General features: G+C 46.7%; 1 protein-coding gene and 1 long non-coding RNA gene across 6 annotated transcripts in view; one reads left to right on the forward strand and one right to left on the reverse strand.

Moving 5' to 3' along the window:
* Positions 1-21,225, forward strand: part of Tshz2 (teashirt zinc finger homeobox 2) — a 451,637-nt gene that overhangs the window by 320,770 nt on the left and 109,642 nt on the right. The window lies entirely within an intron of this gene.
* Positions 1,473-15,902, reverse strand: LOC121828957 (uncharacterized). 4 transcript variants are annotated; one of them, XR_013050961.1, is made up of 4 exons: positions 15,490-15,902; positions 11,219-11,337; positions 8,669-9,076; positions 1,473-7,435 (listed from the first exon to the last, which is right to left on the reverse strand). It is a non-coding gene; the product is annotated as an uncharacterized LOC121828957 (long non-coding RNA). The 4 variants fall into 4 exon arrangements; XR_013050962.1 differs by having other exon boundaries at positions 11,219-13,299; XR_013050960.1 differs by lacking the exon at positions 15,490-15,902 and adding an exon at positions 11,565-14,804.

The following is a 21,225-nucleotide window of genomic DNA, read 5'->3' on the forward strand; positions in this document are numbered from 1 at the left end:
AAGAGCACTGGCTGTTCTTCCAGAGGTCCTGAGTTCAATTCCCAGCAACCATATGGTGGCTCACAACCATCTAGAATAACATCTGGTGCCCTCTTCTGGCCTGCAGGCACACATGAAGTCAGGACACTGTATACATAACAAATAAATAAATCTTTAAAAACACAATTGGACAAACATGGAGCCTTTAGTCCAGAGTGGGATCTCGCATGGGAGCAGAGGGGGCCGAGTCTGATTTCAGTAGTTAGTCTACATGGCGAGGCTACCATACAGTGACCATTCAGTAGCCGAAAACCAACCCCTCAACTGAAAACTTGGCAGTGTAGAGCTGCAGTCAATGATTATTCTCCGGGATTCTGCAGGTTGGGGGTTTCAGGTTCTAGGCAGTTCTGTCCGATGGAGCACAGCCTGAGGATGTTCCCTTGGCTACACTTAGCTGCAAATGGGCTGGGAGGCTGAGGAAGATGTTGGGTATCAGATGGTTTGATGCTCTTCTGCCTGTTTCTCTCCTTCCACTTGGACACAGTGCATCATCTCCCCTTGCTTTGCTACAGTGTGGTGTTTGCTCCCTTACGGGGAAGTCCACGATGTTAAGTCTTGTAAAGGGTGTGCCAAAACTGGCACCATATCACTTTTGCTAGTGTGTGTGTGTGTGTGTGTGTGTGTGTGTGTGTGTGTGTGTGTGTGTGTGCATGTGTGTGTAGGGGGTGGGTGTGGATCCCGTGTATGTGAATATTCATGGAGATAAATACATTTCATGTTGACGTCAGGGTTCTTCCTCAGTGGCTCTCCACATTCTTTCTTGAGGTAGGGTCTTCTCGCTCAACCTGGAAGAAGCTGTCCAGGGAGCTCCAGAGGTTTTCTCGTCTCCACATCACCTACAGTGCTCAGGTTACAGGTGTACACAGCCACACACGGCTTTTACAGATGTGTTGAGGATCTGAACTCAGGTCTTCAGGCTCTGCCTGGCAGGTACTCTACCAGCTGAGCCACATCCCCAGTGCCATTGTTGCCACACGCACTGGTCAGGTCACAAGTCAGAGAGGTTCTCAAGGGAAGGAGAAGCATCCACTCCGGAAGGGGGGGGGGCTTTCACACACATACAAGAGAAGAACTTCACACCTACAACCTTCACCCCATCCTCAAGCTCTACTTGAAGGAGCCATGGTTTTTATTCCTATGTGAAAGTGTTAATTAGTTGTGCTATACTAACTATCCTCTCTAGAGGCACAATGAGAGGAAGGCTGGAGAGATGGCTCAGAGCTTAAGAGCACTGGCTGCTCTGGCAGAGGTCCTGAGTTTGATTCCCAGAACCTACAGGGCAGCTCACAACCGTCTGTAACTCAGATCTGATGCCCTCTTCTGGCCTCTCTGGGCACCAAGGAAGTGGTGCATACACATTAACACAGAAAAAGAATAATTACACACAGAAAATAAATTAATCTACTAAAAAAAATTTAAAGCAGAATAGATTTGGTAATTGGCGCTTTTATTCTAGGAAAGGATGAAAAAGAAGTCTACACTTTCAATTAGATCTTTCCCTTGGAGCAGATCCAAATCTGTATTTTCCCTTCCGGACACACAATCAAGAATCCAGGTCGCGTCAATCCCCGATGAGTCAGATACGATCTCCAGGAGACACCACTTCCTCCTGCACTTCCTGTGTAGCCGGGTTTGCCTCTGGGTGCTGTTTTAAAAGCGTGAGAGCGTTTGCCCACCCAGCCAAAATAAACAACCGTATTATTCCTGTCATTGTTGTCTACCACCTAGTGGTGGTGTGACTTGCTCTTTTTAAAACATTTCTGTTCATGCTTTAAGAATTTCATGTGTTACATTTTGATTATATGAATCCCCCAACTTCTCCCACTAAATCCACTCCTTCCTCTGTACCTCCCATCCTGTGTCCTCTTGGTTTTTTATAATAACTTATCAACTCCAATTTGTGCCGAATACTCCTGGATGTGGGGCATTCGATGGCATCGGCCCATCTATTAGGGACCACACTCTTCACGGCCTTGGAAGGTCAAAGCATCTGTGAACTAGGAATATGCAAACTGTGTCTTGAGGCTAACTTGGCAGCAACTTCAGTGTCATGTTCCACAGGGAAGCAGGCTCATTCTGTCGGGGTGTGGGGGTGGAAGGACAGGAGACTGTCATATGTAAATGCAAGTTTTCTGTCCCACCTGCCTGTTCCCAAATACCTGGCAACTGATTCCCAAATAATTAACTCAGAGGCTCAGTATAAACTATAAATGCTCGGTCAATAGCTTGGGATTGTTTCTAGCTAACTCTTACACTTAAATTAACCCAAAGTTTTTATCTTGTTTAGGCATGCGCCTTGGTACCTTTTCTCAGTATGGCGCTCTCATCTTGCTTTTCCATGTTTTCCTGCAACTCTCTGACTCCTCCCTCCCTCGTCTCAGAATTCTCCTAGTCTGGCTCTCTTGCTCAGTCTCTTCCTGCCCAGCTATTGACCAATTAGCTTCTTATTAGCAAACGAGAATAATACATATTCATAGTGTAGAAAAGGATTGTTCCACAGCAGTCATAGAGGGAGTGTTAATTAACTTTGTCTTTAGAGGTGACATATTTTGGGGCAGTCAAGGTGACTTAGCAGGTAAAGGAACCTTAGGCCAAGACTGATGTCTGAAGGTCAGTCCTTAAGACCGACATGGTAAAAGGTGATGCTTTACCCACATGGTAAAAGGCTTAGCCGCAGCACATGAATCCACTGATATTTTAATTATTGTCTGAGACCCCACAGCCTGGCAGTCAACACCCTGTCGCCCCACCAGCCACTTAGGCTGTGGCCTGGAGAGCCTGTGGCCGGATTCTGCCGCTGCCACCATATGTAGATTTAAACTAAGTCTCTACATTCTATTTACCCACAAAGACTGAGGACTCAGATGTGGGGGTGAAAACCTGATAGATCAGAGAAGCCAAGAAGCAACCAGCTGACGTTGCTTTTTGGCCAGAGACCCAGCAAGAGACGTGTCTCTTCATGCATCCCCAAACCAAAAGGAAGTGCCAAACGCAAGTCCTCACCCTTTCCTTCCTGTGCGTCTTCTCTATTCAAATTGCCGCCTTCTCTATGGCCAATTCCAGTCAACTTGTCACTAGCTCCGCCCCCTAATTCAAGGTAAACTTTCTTTAACAGTTTTGGAGTGTCACAGTGCGATCAAAATTCCCAAAACAAAAAGGACAGAACCAACTTCCTCAAGTCGTCCTCTGACCTCCACATGTGTGTTATGGTAACACACACACACACACACACACACACACACACACACACACACACACACCATCCATAGCAATAGCACAACATACTATCTGATGACTTACAATGTCCACTTGTCTTCCACAGCTCCCGAACATTATGTGTAATAACAACAGCAGCATCTCTCATCAGCTCCACTCTATTTCAATACTAGACAGGAATCATGAGACACCTGGGGCCTGGCATAGTACCCACTCCAAGACTGCTCCATAAATATTTGTCAAAAACACTCATGGACTGAGTTCTTGCCGTGTGGTGGGCATTTCTCTGTGCGCAGTAAGTCCACCCTTCCGGTCACTGTCAGGATAGGCACCGTGAGGACACTATACTAGCCCTGATTGAGAGGTGGCGACACTGAGCAGTTGCCCGCCTTGCCAAGAGCCGCTCAGTAACCGGGATATGACTGGAGGTCTCTCTGGCCCCAGAGCCAGCTCTGAACTGCCCGCTGCCCCTGGAGTCAGCAGCATGTAGACCAGCGCCCGTGTGCTCACCATTTGAGCAGCACTCACAGCTTATGGGTGGCTTCATATTCTAAAGTGCCTAAAGGAAAAAAATTAATCCACAAAATATACTCCACAAGACGTGAAAATGGAACTCTACCTTGCATGTTCCTCCATGATTCTGTGTTGGAACAAAACCATGCCCACTAACTCTCCTGTGCTGACACTTGTGTTAACACCAGGCTGGCAAGCCATTTGGTCCCCAAAGGGGAGAAAAGCAGTTTACTGTCTGGCTCTTTATGGAAAAAGCTTGCTAATCTCCATTCTTGCACTTTATATTCTTTTTAATGTGTAGGGGGGGGACAGTCTTGGGTGTCATCCTCATGAATGCTATCCAGTCTTTTTGAGAAAAGGCCTCTTATTGGTCTGGAACTCACCAATTAGACTAGACTAGCTGACCAGAGAGGCCCCAGGGACCCCGCTGTCTCCACTCCCTCGGGGCTGGGATCACAAGCAAACCACCATGCTTGGCATTGTTACCTGGGTTCTGGGGATCCAACTCAGGCCCATGTGCTTGCAAGGCATGGGCTTCACCAACGATGTCATCTCCCCAGCCCTGCATTATCTTTCTCAGAATACGAGATTCAAGGAAAAGTGGCTCCAGATACAAGCACCACAATTAAACTGCTCTTTTGATTTTTTTAAATAACACCTCATTTCAATAAGCTGCCTGCAATCCCCCCATTAAAGCCTCGGTGTATGGGCTTCAGTGCCGGTTTCAAGTTGGTGCCTCTCAGGAAGCCAATACCCCTGAGGACAGAAGCTCATTATTTGGTTAATAACAGTGGCAGAAAGCAGTGTGCTGTTTAGTGAAAGGCAATGGTCCAAGAAAAGGCCACTGATATTCCCAAATGCAGCGATGTCTCGTTTTCCAGGCTAATTTCCCAGCATGAAAAGAGCCCAAGGCCCAGTCTTGAAAAGGTTCCAGCCACACTGAATCCCCTGGTTTGGGACAAAAGATGTTGGGGGTCTTCCTTCTCTTATTCCCTGGAGCCCAAAGAATCAAAGATAAGGATTAGAATGGTCAAGTTCACCTGGAAAAGTGGTGATGGTGTTGAGTCCTTTTAAATGTGTGTAAGCCATAAAGAGCTCACAGTCAAAAGTAAAGACAACATTGGCCTCCACCGGCCACAGACAACAGGCTGTGGCCTGCAGCAGAAGGGTCATGACACACTCAGAATCAGGAACCTGCGGGTCATAACCCCTGTGGGGTCACATATCAGATATCCTGCATATCAGATATTTATATTATTACTTATAACAGTATCAAAATTACATTTATGAAGTAGCAACAAAATAATTTTATGGTTGAGGTCACCACAGCCTGAGAACTGTATTAAAGGGTCGCAGCATTAGGAAGGTTGAGAACCACTGCACTAGAGGAAGGTGTTAGTGGCCCATAGAAGAAGCATCTAGCCTCTCTTCCCTCTCCCACCCCAGCAGCAGGTTCACACTAAAGACGTTTGAGTGTCATTCAGGAAGAGGGAAAATTGCTTTCCAAGGTCCACTTTGATGTTAGCATGCAGGCCTTGAGTGTAGCAGCCACAGGGCCCACAGGGAGCCTACAAATCTCCACAACATGCATGGGTTTTTCCCAGGAGGGTGTTGGAGCGAATCATATCCCAGGCCTGAGGAGCAATGTAGATGTTCTTGCACATAACAAGCCCTTCATCAAGCTAGGGGAGTAGACCCTGGTCAAGAGCACTGCGTTTGCATAGGTCACCTTTGTGCTGGAGCAAAGTACTTATGCAGTTACCCTACCTTCTTCTGTTCCACAAAGTGGAGCACTTCTTCGAGGTGGACCCTCTGATGCGGGCTGTGGACAATGTTTCCAACCCTGAGAGGTCTGCCAGGAATGAAGGACATCAGTTTGAAGCCTGACTGGTGACAGGGACTGTCACCTTGTTTTTTGATGTTTTTGTTTTTGCTTCTTAAGGAGCACAGGATCTGACACATCACAGAACCCAGCCAGTGTCTATAAACCAATGACCAAATGAATAAGCCAACTAGAACACAGGTCGGGAAAGTGAGCAGCACTCAGAGAAGAATAAACAATTAACTCAGGCAGAGAGAGGTTCAGATGCCAACAGAGAGGGGCTTTGATTTACACTTTAAAAAAAATGCTTTGTTTGTTTTTGTTGTGGTTGTTGATTGTTTGTTTGTGTTACATGTACAAGTACTTTGCCTGCATGTAAGTGCATCATGAGCGAGTACTGCCTGCGGAGGCCAGAAAAGGGCATTGGATTCCCTGGCACTGTGATAGCTCTACACCATCACTCTAGTAAGTGATGGCTTTGCACTAGTGAGATCTCTTCTGTTCTGCTTGTGTGTTAGTTACTCTCACTTTGCCATGACAAACACCTAACAAGAGCAACAGAAGGAAGGGGGAGAAAGAGGGAGGGAGGGAGGGAGGGAGGGAGGGAGGGAGGGAGGGAGGGAGGGAGGGAGAAAGGAAGGAAGGAAGGAAGGAAGGAAGGAAGGAAGGAAGGAAGGAAGGAAGGAAGGAAGGAAGGAAGGATGATGGATTTATTTTAGCTCATGGTTTCATGTTGGGAGAGTCATGGTGTCTGCTTTTCCCTTTGTGAGTGGTCTGCATGACTGAGATGCAATGATCCATCTTTTTACTATGTTGTAAAGGTGGCTTGTGTTGCAACACTAATGACAAGGACTTAACTGGTCACAAAGCGTCCCAAGTCCACCACCCCCCCAGAGCCCACTGTCCAGAGAGAATTTGTTTCCTCCTTGCCATGGTCATAAGGCTAGTGATTAGTCACAACCGTGGTTAATCATGAAGAGGCAGAGAGCCCTCAAATCAGAGAAGTCTTGATTAACAATATTAAAATATCTTGTTGTATGAAGGTGTTTATGTAAATGTCTGACTTATGGAAAGTAAGGATTGAAAAAGAATTCAGGAATTTACACCAGTAAGCTGCTGTTGACAGGTCTAACAATCGGGGACACACTTCGGCTGTGTGACTTGCAAGCTGACAAAAGTGGACAGCCTACAGTTATGAGGATCAGGTTTTCTAAGATGAATATTGAAGTTCCTAGAACTAATGAGTGGGTGTCCTTGGGGGAATCAGAGGAGAGCATATTTGAAGTGGGGTATGTCATAGGGAATATTTGAAATTGAGAAAGTCATGGAAACCCCATAGCTGGGCACAACGCCCATGCAGAGGTTGGGCCCAACAAGGAGGATACACTTGAGCCATGATCCCACAGCACACCAATTATACCATGATGAATTCCACAAGTCCTGCTCACACACTAAGATTCCCTCCATTGTGTAGAACTCATGAGTCACAGATCAGTCCTTCCCTCGAGGAAGGATGCCACTGTCCTGGTGCACACTGTGAGATGCCAGAGGACTCTTGGGTCCCTGAGTAATTGATATACTAGAAAACACCAAATTCATGGTCTAGAACCTACCAGGAAGACCCACCAAGGATATTCAGGGGCTGTCTTCTAGACATATAATTCTAGCCCTGTGATTGGCTGTTTCTTCAGTCATTCATTGATATGGTAATGATTGACTGAGGCGGGCCTAGAAAGATGGATGGTAGGTCAAGCACTTACCACACAAACATGAGGAACAGAATTCAGATCCCCAGGACTCACTTGAAACAGGACATGGCAGCTCACTTCTGTGATCCTACCATCCCTACAATGAGAAGGGTGGAGGATTATCTCCGGAAGCCCAAAGACCACCAGGCCTGGTGTACTCAGAGGTAACATCAGTAAATCCTGTCTCAAACAAGGTGGAGGGTGACAACTAGTACCCAATGTTGTTTTCTGGTCTTCACATGCATGCACGCGTGCACGCACGCACGCACGCACGCACGCACGCACGCACGCACGCACGCACACAGATTTTAATTGTTTTCTGTGCGCACTATCAGCATTAAATGATTATCAGAGAAACCCCTTGCATTAGACCTTAGAACCTAGTTCAAAGAAAGAAAATATATGAGAGGGTCAGAGGCTTTGGATGGAAACCAACATAAGCAAGATGGCCAGGGGGTCCTGGCCCACTGCAGCCCCTGGCAGAGAAGAATGGTCAGTTTGCCAAGCACATCAGTGACCAACACTCCTAGACCATAGAGAACCTGGCATTCAAGGGACAGAGAGACTGAGGCCACAACCCTGGGGACTTGAAAATAAGTGGAAGGAGGTCATTCTGAGATCGGAACTCCACAGTGAACAGGAAGCAACGTGGAGCAACTGGAGGGTTCTAGAAAGGGGCCCGAGTGAGGGAGACAATGTACATGTCTCAGTGTCTGGGACCATTGTGGTCAGCAAGTGCATCAGCATGCTCACACCATGGGGTTTCCAGGAATTAGCTGCAACTCCTAACATGTTCTGTCTATGCTATGTCTTATGAGAAATTTATATTAATGCTCAACTGCTTGTAAATAGCTGGCAGTGTTTCCTTCTCAGACTTTTTCTGTAATAGAGTGACTGTAACTTAGTTTTTTGCAATAATGCTACATACCAGAGTATTTTTTTAAGTGAGCTTTCCCTTACAACTGTGCCTTGGCTAAGTGATTGATCATTCATAAGCCATTTATAATTGATCATTTCTCTGTGATGAGGAATTTTCATCTCCAATTTAACATTTTTTTATTCCGATCATTTAAAAGGTTGAAGGCGGCATGGGTCCTTTTACCCTTGGCTGCCAGGAAGCTCTTGTCTAAAGCAAATGATTAACCACAATAGCCATTTCATGTACACCGTTGGGATATTTGTTTCCCTTCTGCTTTTCTTTCTTATTGCTTCCTTCTTACGTCACTGTCAATTATTTTGAAACTGGATGTTTGCTGTCAATTAGGAAAATGTTGTGCTTTCAAAATGACCCTCATCTGCCGGGCATATACTTTAGAAATTCTGCACTCACCAGTGATGGGGTGGGACTGGTTAGTGAGTCAGCAGATCAATACACTGTGGTTAATGGTGTCTATAAAATGTGATGTCTCAGAACCTCAGCCAGGGACATATCACCCTGGCAAGTGCTGTTTCTATGAGGAAGGCAGCTTGTGTCATAAATCCGAGGTCTGACTCTCTTCATCCGAAGAGTTTTAAGCTTCATGTAAAACAGGGATGTTTCCTGTTATATGAAGGCACTTGCCAAGGAGCTTCAACTTCTGTCTCCTTCCCTGCTGAACTTTAAAACTGGAGAGGCAACTGTCTGCTGAGGCTGTTTTGTCTAGCTCTGGGCGTGGGGCAGGAATCCAGCAGTCTGAGTCTTAGCACTCCAGCTCCACCTTACGAAGAAGCTCAAGGAAGTGCCTTCACCGTGTGGATGCTGTGAATGGCAAAAATAATTAAAATAAAAAAATTGTCCTCTAGAGAGAGGGCAAAGTAGGATGGAGGGGTAGGGGTAACTAGGCAGCCCACAGGTCTATGTCTCTGAGACCAAACACTGGACACCATTTCGGCCAAAGTGATCTCCAGGAAGGTTCTCTTATCCAGGCTCTCTCTCTCTCTCTCTCTCTCTCTCTCTCTCTCTCTCTCTCTCTCTCTCTCTCTCTCTCTCTCTCTCTTTGATCACCCCATCAATTCCAGTCTCAGGATTATGGCATTCCCTGGCATGGCTCACCATAACCACATGACTGTTAGTAATGAGATAGTCATCCCGACATGGGCTCCTCACAAACACTCTGTGGGATCTACATTGTTGTGGGGAGAATGGGCTCAGGGAGGGGGGAAGCAGTCAGGAGGGGGCTTGGTCACTTCCATGATTGTTCTGAAAACAAAAGGACAGTAAACCCCCAAAGAGCAAGGATTTTATTTTTAATAGAATCAGTAATAAGTGCCCACTGGGGAAAAATAAGTTTACAGAGAAAGGAAGAGGCAGAGGATGGGGAGTGGACACAGGAGAGGGGGAAGAGGTAGATGACCAACATCAGTGCACACTGCTAGGAAGGGGGGGAGAGGTAGATGACCAATATCAGTGCACACTGCTAGGAAGGGGGCGGGAGAGGTAGATGACCAATATCAGTGCACACTGCTAGGAAGGGGGCGGGAGAAGTAGATGACCAACATCAGTGCACACTGCTAGGAAGGGGGGGGAGGTAGATGACCAACATCAGTGAACACTGCTAGGAAGGGGGGGGGAGGTAGATGACCAACATCAGTGCACACCACTAGCATTTTAGCACACATTTATTTATGTTTTGTTTTGTTTGAGGCAGGATCTCATATAGCCCAGGCTGGCCTTACTATGAAGAAGGAACAACCTTGAACCATTGAGATTCCTACCCCTATCTCCCAAATGCCTTTACAGGCATGAATCACCACTGTCATTTTTTGCGATGCTGGGGATTGAACCCAGGGCTTCAGGCATGCGAGACAAGGACTCTACCAACTGAGCTATATCCCCCAGCCCAAGTACGTGTTAATGTTTAGTGCACAAATTACAGATAAGAGTTGACAAACTGAGACCCTCTGGAAAAGACTAGCCATCTACCTGTGTTTTAAATAAAACTTTATTAGAATAGAGCTAGACTAGGTCTGCTTCCATATTGCCTACTGTGTAACAGTGGTGTAGTGGGATGGTTAGGTCCAAGGCCCATGGCCTAAAATATTGATTATTTGTTATCCAGCCCCTTTCAGTCTCTTTATTCTTCCTTCAGAACATCAACATCTTCACATTTAAAGAACCTTGGGAAGGATGCTGGGGAGTTAGATGACCGATCACTGATAAGTTCTAGAATGTCTCAGCCCCAGAGCAGATGATGAGGGATGTAATGTCTGTTTACTCAGAAGTCTGACCACTGTCTGGCTCCATGTGAAGCACAGAGGGCTCCTTCACTAGCCTCCCCACTGCCACAGAAGACAAGGCTCAGTGTGAAACATCTGCTATAAGACAAAACCTCCCTACCACTGCTGCAGGAGACAGGGCTCGGTGTGAAACAGCTGGTGTCAGACAAGGCTCTCAGACCGCAACTTCAGAGGAGAAAAGATGTCAGGGCTGGCATCATGCAGAGCCTTTCCCTCCAGACAGGGTTACCAAGGGCACCTGGGTTCAAGGTGTCATGTCTGCATTGAGTGAGGCCGGCGGAGGGTACAGGTGTTTGGGTTTATAAATACAGCTGGTAGATAATATCAGTAATGTTGTTAGGCTTGTGTCGTTATGAAATGAAGTCTCTCTCAGTAGCCCAGGCTGGTCTGAAACTCACTACATAGTCTAAACTGGCCTCAGACTCCCAGGGACCCTCCCACTGTGTCCTGTGACACAGAGGCATGGTTTGTTCAGTGTACCTCAAAGCAGTGGTTTTTGCCTTTGGGGGAACTGACATGCAAACCTTTGCAGTCTGGCCACTCTTGAGTTAGCTGCATGTGCGTGGGTGATTCTCACCCAGGTTCCTTCTCAGAGCTGGAGTCTGCACAAAGGCATCTGACTTCACTCCATTATAAGCATTGGGAAGTCAGGCATGTCACTTACCTACCCAACATTGAGTCCCCACATTCTAGAACAAAGCCTCATGCATCTGTGTTGATTGAACAAACACTGTGTTTTGCAAGTCCAGTTAACCTTCCCAGAGAGTACTGAGTCTCTTGCTCCTGGGGAGAAACAGAGACCAGTTGATAGAATTGAGTATTTACAGTAAGAACCTGGGTGGCTGACTTCAAACACCTTTCAAAACCCTTGAAGGACCATGACCCAGAGCATATTTTGGAAAGGGAAAAAGAAACACCCAATGGAAGGAACTTGGGTGGCCAGCCCATCCCTTCACTCGATGGCTGGGCTTCCCTCGCTCTACCTCCAACATATGCTACACAGATTGTACCTCCAGTGTGTAGCCGAGGGAAGAAGCGCTCATCGGGACCTTGCTCAGATGCTGTAAACGATGCTTCTGCCCCGGGTTAGCTACTTGTCTCATTGACGTATGAAACATCTGGCTAAAGCAACGTAAGGAAGAACGGGTTTATTTTGTTCCCTGTCCAGTGTGCAGCCCCTCAACACCAGGAAGGCAGGACGGCTGGAGCTGCAGGCAGCTGTTTGCTGTGCATCTGCAGTCAGGAAGCAGCTGGCCACACGGCATCCACAGTCAGGAAGCAGAGAGAGATGAATGCTGGTGCTCAGCTCACCTTCTCCTCTTGCTTCAGCCCAGGACCCCAGCCTGTGGGATGCTGCCACACATGATCAAAAGTGTCTTCCAACCTCAGTTAATTAGTCTAGATAATCCCTCACACAGACACATTCAGAGGTTTGTCTCCTAGGTGACTCTAGGATCTGCCCAGCTGGCAACGTTAACCATGACCAATGAGAACCTCAAAGATATCACCTCCTACCATATCCTTTGCATGAGGAAAGTATCTCTGTCCTTCTCTTCTGGAAGGATGGTAGGGGCAGGAGAAAGGTCTGCACTGACATGGGAGCAGATGTTTAAGAAGGAAAGGGACAATGGCCCCTGGTTCCCCTTTTAGATCTGCCTCCTCTTCCCTGGGAGCAGTATGGAAGAAGCTTTGATTACTTCTCTCCAGCAGCATGAAAAAGGGAAATCACTTCCCAGCCTTGCTTATCTTTCAGCCAAAATCTTAGCTGCAAAGTGAAATTCTGAAACTAGGGTCTTATTAAACACAACTCTTCTGTTAAGCCCAGATGTTGACCCACTTTGTCATGTAAAAGAACTTACAATTAGCATGGGAGTCTAAATAGGACATTCATGGGTCGAGATCTTAATTCCTGGATTCCTGTAATATTTTCAACAACTGAAAAAAAAAAACTTATTTCAGCGAGCATTAGGTTTGGAAAGTGGGTTCTGTGGAGGATACAAGGGGATCAGGAAGGCTTCTACTTTGTCATCAGGTGACAAGCGTGTGGAAGAGCCCATTTGTTTTAAGAGAAACCTGCATTAGAAAATGAAAGGTTGAGCCGGGCAGTGGTGGCACACGCCTTTAATCCCAGCACTCGGGAGGCAGAGGATCTCTGTGAGTTTGAGGCCATCCTGGTCTCCAAAGCAAGTTCAAGGAAAGGCGCAAAGCTACACAGAGAAACCATGTCTCAAAAAAAACAAAAAAAGAAAAAGAAAAGAATAGAAAATGAAAGGTTGTACCTGGAACAACTTTGTCACAGGGGGGTAAGCTGCAGAAGATAAGACAGGGCACTGCTGCTGACTCTAGTCTTTCCCAGCAGGCTGTTTGAAAGCCTGAAGCCCAGGGAGGCAACAGGTAAACACGTAGACTCCCCAAAATGTGTGATAAATCAGATCTGGTCAGCATTTGATTTGCATTATGGTATTCTATTAGATCCAGCATGCTGCTACTTTCGAGATGTGCCCTTATTTAACACCCTCAGTGCAAACACCAATAGCCCACAGTGCTTCCTGTTTGTCATCAGACACCATGCATGGGAAGAGGCCTCGAGGTACACGGTGGAGCTGGTGGGTTCCAAGGTGGGGCCTTCGCAGACCCATGTTTCCCCATCCCTTGCTCTTCCATCTGCCTTCACGCTGATGCCTGCTCCTCCTGTTTGTCATACATGTGGTAGTGTGATGGCAGATGTACCTTTGTTTCTCATATCTACTTTGCAAAAGGAAGAAGAGTGTCATCAGTCAGGATCATGGAAAAGAACAGAACCAGGCCTGGGGAGAGGGCTTAGCTAGTCAACTGTCTTCCTTGCAAGGTCAAGCACTAGAGCTTGGTCTTCAGAAGCCACGGAAAACTATAAGCTGCACCTTGCTGCATGCACTTGTAACCTCCGTACTGGGGACACAGACACAGGAAGGCAGCATGCTGAGGTACACTGTCCACTCAGCCTAACCTAATGATCAAGCTTTGAGACAGGGACAGGCTACCTCAAGACAAGACAAGGTAGGTGGCCAAGGACATCCAAGGTTGTCCTCTGTCTTCCACATACATACACACATAAGTGTACATGTACACGCACACATATGCACTCAAGGAAGGAGGGAATAGAGAGGGAGAGAAAGGAAGAAGGACAGAAGGAGGGCGAGAGGAAGGGAGAGAAGGGATGAGAAAAGAAGTGAGCTTTGTAGGTCTGTCTGTCTGTCTCATTTCTAAAGGAGGGGGGAAGTACTTATGTGTACACATTTTGGTTGCAGCCAAACAAACCCGAAATCTGTAGATCAGGCCAGCATCCCAGAAACTCAGGGACAGGAGCTGAAGTTCGCATCTCCAGGCAGAATTTCTTTTTCCTTAAGAGACGCCTCAATTTTGTCTTAGGGCCCTCGGCTGATTGGGCAAGGCCCACCCACCTGGTGGAGGATGATCCCCCCTCCTTTAAAGTCAATTACTTTGCTCATGCCTTTAGGACACCTTTCCCACCACATACGGGTCACTGCTTGCTGCATGACGGTACGATCACACAGCCATTGCAGGAAAAAAGAAGAACATAGGAGAGCTTCCAGTCAGAGTTTGCCCATCAGGGAAGGACCCATTCCCCAAGTTTTGTTGGAAGAAACAGGGTCACATGACCACCCTAGCAGCAAAGGAGGCAGGAAGGAAGGTGTTAAGTTTTCTGGCATCTATAGGGTGGGTCTACGCTCAGCTGTGACTGGCATTCAGCGGGCAGCTTTAGCTTCTTCCCTGGGCTGTTTATTTACTGGGCATTTAATGAGTGCGAGAGGCTGAATAGTGCGTGCTGCTCGGGTTAGAGTCCTGTTACTCATTACCGAGGATAATTAAGTGACATTGGCTCCCAATATGGAAAACTCACCCTTCCGTGCTCAGCAGCTGGAAACGGCCTTGTGATTATTGCAGTGCTGTGGGATTCGGTCTTTTAACATTTAAGCTAAGAAGTAAATTCAGGGGCTGGAGAGGTGACTCCATGCCTAAGAGCATTTCCTGTGCAGTCCAGAAGACCAGAATTCTGATCCCAACACCCACTTAACAAGACAAGCATCCCACCCACACTTGTAACCCTGACTCCAAGGTGGGCAGAGACAGGAGGATCGCTAGGGATTCTCCCTAGGCAAAAGTAAACACAAGCCTCAGGGGAGACCCTGCCTCAGAGGAATATACAGCAAGTGATAGAGGACACCAGAGGTCCTCTTCTGGCCTCAATACACATGTGCACACACACACACACACACACACCCGCCGCCTCCATGATGATGTGTCACTGTGACCGAATGCTTGACAGAATTGTTTATATCCATTACTTTTTTTCTTTTTTCTTTCTTTCTTTCTTTTTTTTTTTTTTTTCATTTTTCGAGACAGGGTTTCTCTGTGTAGCTTTGCACCTTTCCTGGATCTCGCTCTGTAGACCAGGCTGGCCTCAAATTCACAAAGATCCTCCTGCCCCTGCCTCCCAAGTGCTGGGATTAAAGGTGTGCACCACCACCGCCCAGCTCATTACTTTCTGATGCTGTGATAAGACACTCTAACCAGAAGCAACTTAAGAGAGTTAATTTTGGCTTAAAGTCCCAGAGGTCTAGATGTCAATAATGATGGGGAAAGCGTGATAGCTGGATCCTGCAGCTGAGAGAGACACCTCAACCAGATAAAGGAAGCCTCACGGCAGAGAACAAACAGGAAGTGGGGAAAGGCCATAAATCCTCAAAGCCCACCCCCTGTGATGTATTTCCTCCACCAAGGTACCATGTTCTAGAAGTTCCATACCCTCCCCAAAATAGCACCACCAACTGCAGACCAACTGTTCAAATACCTGAGCCCATTAGGGACATTCCTCATTCAAACCACCACACCTGGGAGCCTGTATTTCTCACAAACTGGCAGATGCATCCGTACCTGGGGTAGGGAGGATAGAGACCACCTCTGATATCACCGCTTTCATTTCTCTCTGGCTCAGATAGAACAACCTGCCCTGTGGCCACAGGAGGAAGAAGTCCAAGTCCTCAGTTCTTCCATTCCAGCTACCCTCGGGGAGAGGGGACTCTCCACACAGAGCAATCCCAGGCACTATCAGCAATCATCCTGTTTGACCAGTTGGCAACTCCAACCTGCCAGGCAGGGTTTGAAAAAGAAAAAGAAAAAAAAAGTAATTAGCCCAGGTGAGGCTCATTAGAGTCAGTCTGGCATTCTGCCAGCCATACCAGTCGCTTTGTGCCAACCGTTGATTTTAATATCAATGGTGGTGCTGACAAGGACCAGGCAGGCTGGGAGGGAGTGTCATACCAGCCAGCCCTCTCCCCCTCCCCTTCCACAGGCTCTCACTGCGAGGTGAAGCAGTCTGCTCCATCAAATCAGAGCTGGCTCCTGAGTCACTCTTCCCGGCCTCCCTTCTCTAACAGGCTGGGCCCCAGGTGATCTTAAAAAATTAAATGAAGCTCAGAAAATGAGACACAGAGGAGAGCCAGGAATTAATAGCCCATCCCTGGCGCCGGCAGAACTCCTGACTGTATGTCCCTTGTCAATTTCCTTGGAATTCCTTTGGGCTTTTGGAACTAGCAAAGATTTAGTCTGAGATCTCACAGCTCTGGAGTGTTTCCACCATAATGTCCCAGTGTCCCAGTATGGCCTTGTTCTCATGCAAAATTTAAAATGGGCCACAACACTAACTTTTCTTCCCATGAACCGAGATATTTATGTGGATGCAGTACTTTCAAAGTAAGTCTGTAGACTGGCCTCTGCATATTGCAAAGGCACCAGCTAAAAATTCTCACTACTGGGGTGGTGTGGAGGCACATGCCTTTAATCCCAAAAGAGACAGGTGGGTCTCTGTGAATTCGTGGACAGCCTGGTCTGCACAGGGAGTTTTTAGGCAAGTCAGGGCTATGCAGTAAGATGGTGTGTGTGTGTGTGTGTGTGTGTGTGTGTGTGTGTGTGTGTGTGTGATCACCCTCACCATCATTATCACCACCAATCAATATTATCATCACTGCCGACATCTTTGTCTCCATTATCAATGCCAGGTACTGATGACTTTGCATCGTTAGGCATCAGGTTTTGCATTCTATAGTATTCTCTCAATGAATACAAGTGCCAAGGAATGCCATTCCCATGATACTGCAGAAAAAAAACAGGCTTAGTGAGCCAATATCCACTTGGCTGAGACCAAATTCATTCTTGAAGAATAAATGCACATCTCTTGAAGAATTTGAGGACAGAGTTATTGCCTTAAAACTCTAACTAAAAATCAAGAGTTGTCATTGATTAATTTTTTTATAGCAGAGTGTGAAACAAAATAAAGAAAAGGAAAGAGGAGGGGCTGAATCAGGCAAATGCACTAAATAATACTTCTGTGGTGCATGCATGAGAAAAAAGTGTGACCATGATACTGTATTGACCTTAAGCACGAAAAAGGATGAATTCCAGTTGGCTACCTTACAATAGATGTGTCTGCACTCTTCAGAGGAAAGGGGGGCCTGTTTCAGAAAAGTTAAACATAAAATTTGTAACTTCTGTTTTCTCATTTGTTCCTTTAAAAAAAAAGTGGAATGGGCACCATAGTAAAATCTCACTACCTGTTCTGCATTTGTTGTACTTACAAATATATATATATATATATATATATATATATATATATATATATATAGTAAGAGAGAGAGAGAGAGAGAGAGAGAAATCAGTTGCAATAGGCTGTCATCAATGTGACAATTGTGTATGAGAAAAAGAGAAAGAATATGCCATTTAGGTGTGAGCAACAAATACTAACTCGGGAGAGTTTTGACAAGTCCAGGACCTCACGAGTGCATAGAGCGCAGCTCCTGCAGGTGGAGGGGAGACCGAAGTAAGTAAGGAACACATTCTGCGGGAAGCCAGGTCTCATTTTGACTTGAGGTAGAAGAATCCAACATACGTGTGTGCTCTGTGGGTGTGAAGACATGAGAAGCAGTGGACAGAGGCCAGGGCTTCTCCTGCAGAGACACACAGCATGTCCCAGAGAAAAGAACACGGTAGAGATTTCCTTCGTGAGGCGCCACTAAAACCTCCCTGAAGAACTAAGGTGCTCTGGAATGCTGATTGCCCCGCAGTGGCTCGTGGTGGTGGGAGGAAGAAAAGGAATTACCTGAGGAAGCAAGGTCAGTCATAACCCACCCAGAGCACCCCCTGTGCATCCCCTGGTGTAGGAAACCCTGATAAGGAACAGAATGTCATCTCAGAGGATCAGGGCTGCTCCGGTTCACTGTCTTCTATGCTGAGCGCCTAAGCAGTGATCAGGCTGCCTCACTAGAAGTCACAGCTTCTTGGTAACCATGACTCAGAGCAACTGCAAAAGAATTCACCAAATGAGAGTTTGCTGGGTGTGCATTTAGAAATTGGATCCCCCTCCCACTCCCCATTATGTTGATTATATCTTTCATCCCCAAGACTGGGGCCAAGAGCCCCTTTCCTGCCCCTCCTCCCCTCCCTCTGTAATCCTCACCCCTCATTTCGCTCCTCTCCCGATCCTCAGCATCCCGCCACCCCTAAGGCAGTGGCAGGATTCCAAGGAGTTCATTAAATGCCTGCCACCTCCCCGTTGCCCATCGGGCATTCCCAGCAGCACCCCCCTGGGGGGGGGGGGGAGCATGGCAGTCCAAGAGCAAGACAGGCACTCAGAAGGGAGTGGTCTGCTCTGAGGATAGGGACCCTCCCTCCCTCTTTGCACAAATGAGAGGAGCCAGCAAACAGTTAATGGTTTAATCCTTTACAGAAAAAGTCAAGGCAGACTCGTGATTCTTGATGGTAATGAAGGTGTCACACATTGTCTAGAGAAAGTTGTGCCTGGCAATCTTCCCTTTTTCGGATGCCTACCCCAGTGACATTTCATCTCACATCCACCTTAATGAAATGCATAATTAACATATTCTAATTGTGCTGAGCGCTGCGATGATTTTGACAGAACTCACTTTCCATGTCTAATTTGATGCTAATTTAATCTGTTCCTCTCCCGCTGACATGACCTTTCTTGATTGAGTTTCACTGAGGAAATTTTTTGATGGATTGATTTATCAGCAGTGCGGAGACAACAAAGGCTCGGGGTGCATGACAGAAAATAGGAAGGGACCGGCCCTCAAAGCCAGTGCGCTCTGAACTTGCTGGCTAGAATGTCCTCTTCCCAGAGACAGCTTGTCTGATCTACTGATGGAATTTGAGCAATGTGACATCCGTGGGTGGGTTTGATCTTCCGATAGAGACAATAAATATCTTATTGTGGCTGGAGAGCTTTGCACGGAAAACCTCTGCAGCAATTCCAAGGAAGCCCAGGCACCCCTGACGCAGATCCGTCTGTGGATTCGTCTCTACCTGCCTTGATTCCTGGATAGAATGCTGTGTGGGGTGCGTTCAGCCCATGGGGGAGGCAGGAAGGCGGTGTCCATCTTAAACTATGATGAAGAAAAGGTGCTTCCATGTCGGCATGGGGCATGGTTCTCTGCTTTTGCTAAAACTCGATCTTCGTAAGTATTGTGGGTTTTCCTGCAGAGTTTCCCACATCCCATTACAGTGTCTCCAGAAAGATCTTTGTTCATTTCCAGGTCTGAGTCATGCAGGTGTTCAGGACACAGAGTGAGAGTTGTGGATGTTCTCAGTTCTCAGTCAACTGGCTGAAAAGAACATTAGTCTTTCTCAGGCTGCAGATTCCTCCGAAGTCAAAGCCAGAACCCCAGTTCCAGAAGACTCACAGAGAACAAGCCCTCTGCCTATGCACTGTAAAAAAAAAAAAAAAAAAAAAAAAAAAAAAAAAAACTGGCTGGCTTTCAGCAGATTTCAAGGCTGGGATCTGCATGGTTAGATCAGGGTGCCTCTGCTGTCCCATTGAGGTCATTTCAGGTCAGGGCACTTTTTGTTGGGGAATGGGAGAGTGTCCCATTCTACCCAGCTTCTACCCACTAGAAGTCGGTGGCAAGCTCCCTTCCAGAGTCATGTCAGCTGAAACTGTCTACAGAACTTGCTATATATCTCCCTAGGGGCAAAAGAACCCACCTCCAACTGAATGCCACTGGCACATGAGAGGACATCATAATGTCACAGCCCCATCCGCACTCCATGGCCCCTCCCTCTTCTCAATGCCCCATGTCCCCTCACAGCCAGTCTTTGCCTGTCTAGTAGCAACTTGAATCCTACCCATCCGATTCCCCAGCTCCTCCTCTGTCAGAGCACAGACAAATACACTGTATGAAATATTGATTTATCTATACTCTGTCTCTAGTCATTAACCTATGTGCCCCATAAGATTAGGACCTTGTCAACCCCTTCACTGTTTCTGTTTTGTTTTATTTAATTAGGGTAAAACACACATGATATAAAATTTGTCTTTTGGGTTACATTTTTAAGTGTGTGTGTGTGTGTGTGTGTGTGTGTGTGTGTGTGCATGTGTCTAAGTGTATGTAAGTATGTGTGTAAATGCAGGTGCCCTCAGGAACCAGAAGAAGGTGGTGGATCTCCTGAACTGTAGTTACAGGCAGTTGTGAGTTGCCCAGTATGTGTGCTGAGACCCTAACTCAGGTCCTTTGCCACAGCAGTATGTGCTCTTAACCACTGAGACGAGAATTATATTTTAGCCATTGTGAAATGTCTACCATCTCATTCCAGAACATTCCCCTCATCCCCAAAGGAAACCAGGCATGCACTAATTTCTCCCATTTCATCTACTCTCTGTGACTGTGAATCTGCCCATTCAGGACACTTCATATATGTGGAGTCATTCATATAAATGGAGTGGCTTTAGGGGAGGGCCTGTCCAGTGACTTCCGGATACGTTTAATATGGATTTACCACACAACTCAGCAATTCTACCCCAAGGTATTTGTCAAAAAGAATTGAAAACAGAAACTCTAAAAAAATATTTTTAAAGAATTTAAAATTTAAAACTCCTCGTACAGGAATATTCATAGATGCGCTCGTCACTGCAGCCAAATGGTACCCACCTGCTGATGGAGGCGAAACAAATGTGCAGTGTCCCTAAAAGGAAGTGGGGTGCTGACGCGTGCAGTGCCACAGGGAACCTGGGCTGTCTTTTCTTCCTCGTGTCTTCATCTGCAAAAGCAATACCAGGCACATAGTAGGCGCCCTGTAAATATAGACTGAACACATGAAAGGTACAAAAAATACTACAGGAAAATGAGACTAGGCCAAATCGCAGCTAAGTAAAAGCAGCCAGGAATGCTGCGTGAGTGTGTTCCTTCGAGTTTATAAAGTGGGAACAAAGGAAGGGAGGAAGGGAGGAAAAAAAGGAAGGGAGGGAGGGAGGGAGGAAAGGAGGAAGGGGAGGGAGAAAAAGGAAGGAAGAAAGAGGGAAGGAAGAAAGAGGGAAGGAGAGAGGGGAAGGGAGGAGGGAAGAAGGGAAGAAGACTTTTAAAAACAAAGAGCTACACTGATATTGACTTGCACTTTTTCCTTTTTGTACAACAGTTGAATGAGAGTGTAGAGCAGTTCCACAAAGGCACTAAACTTGGGTGCTGTGTTGTTTCCGTGTGATGATCGGCCTCATCATGGCCAGTTCTTTTTGTTTTTAAGCCGTTGTGCTCAAGGTGCCCACAGTAATAGACGTTTTTCTTCAAAGCAGTCCCCCTGGGAAGATGAAATATTCATTCCAATGGT

Source organism: Peromyscus maniculatus, chromosome 4, assembly GCF_049852395.1.
Source record: "Peromyscus maniculatus bairdii isolate BWxNUB_F1_BW_parent chromosome 4, HU_Pman_BW_mat_3.1, whole genome shotgun sequence".
NCBI classification, from domain to species: Eukaryota; Metazoa; Chordata; class Mammalia; order Rodentia; family Cricetidae; genus Peromyscus; species Peromyscus maniculatus.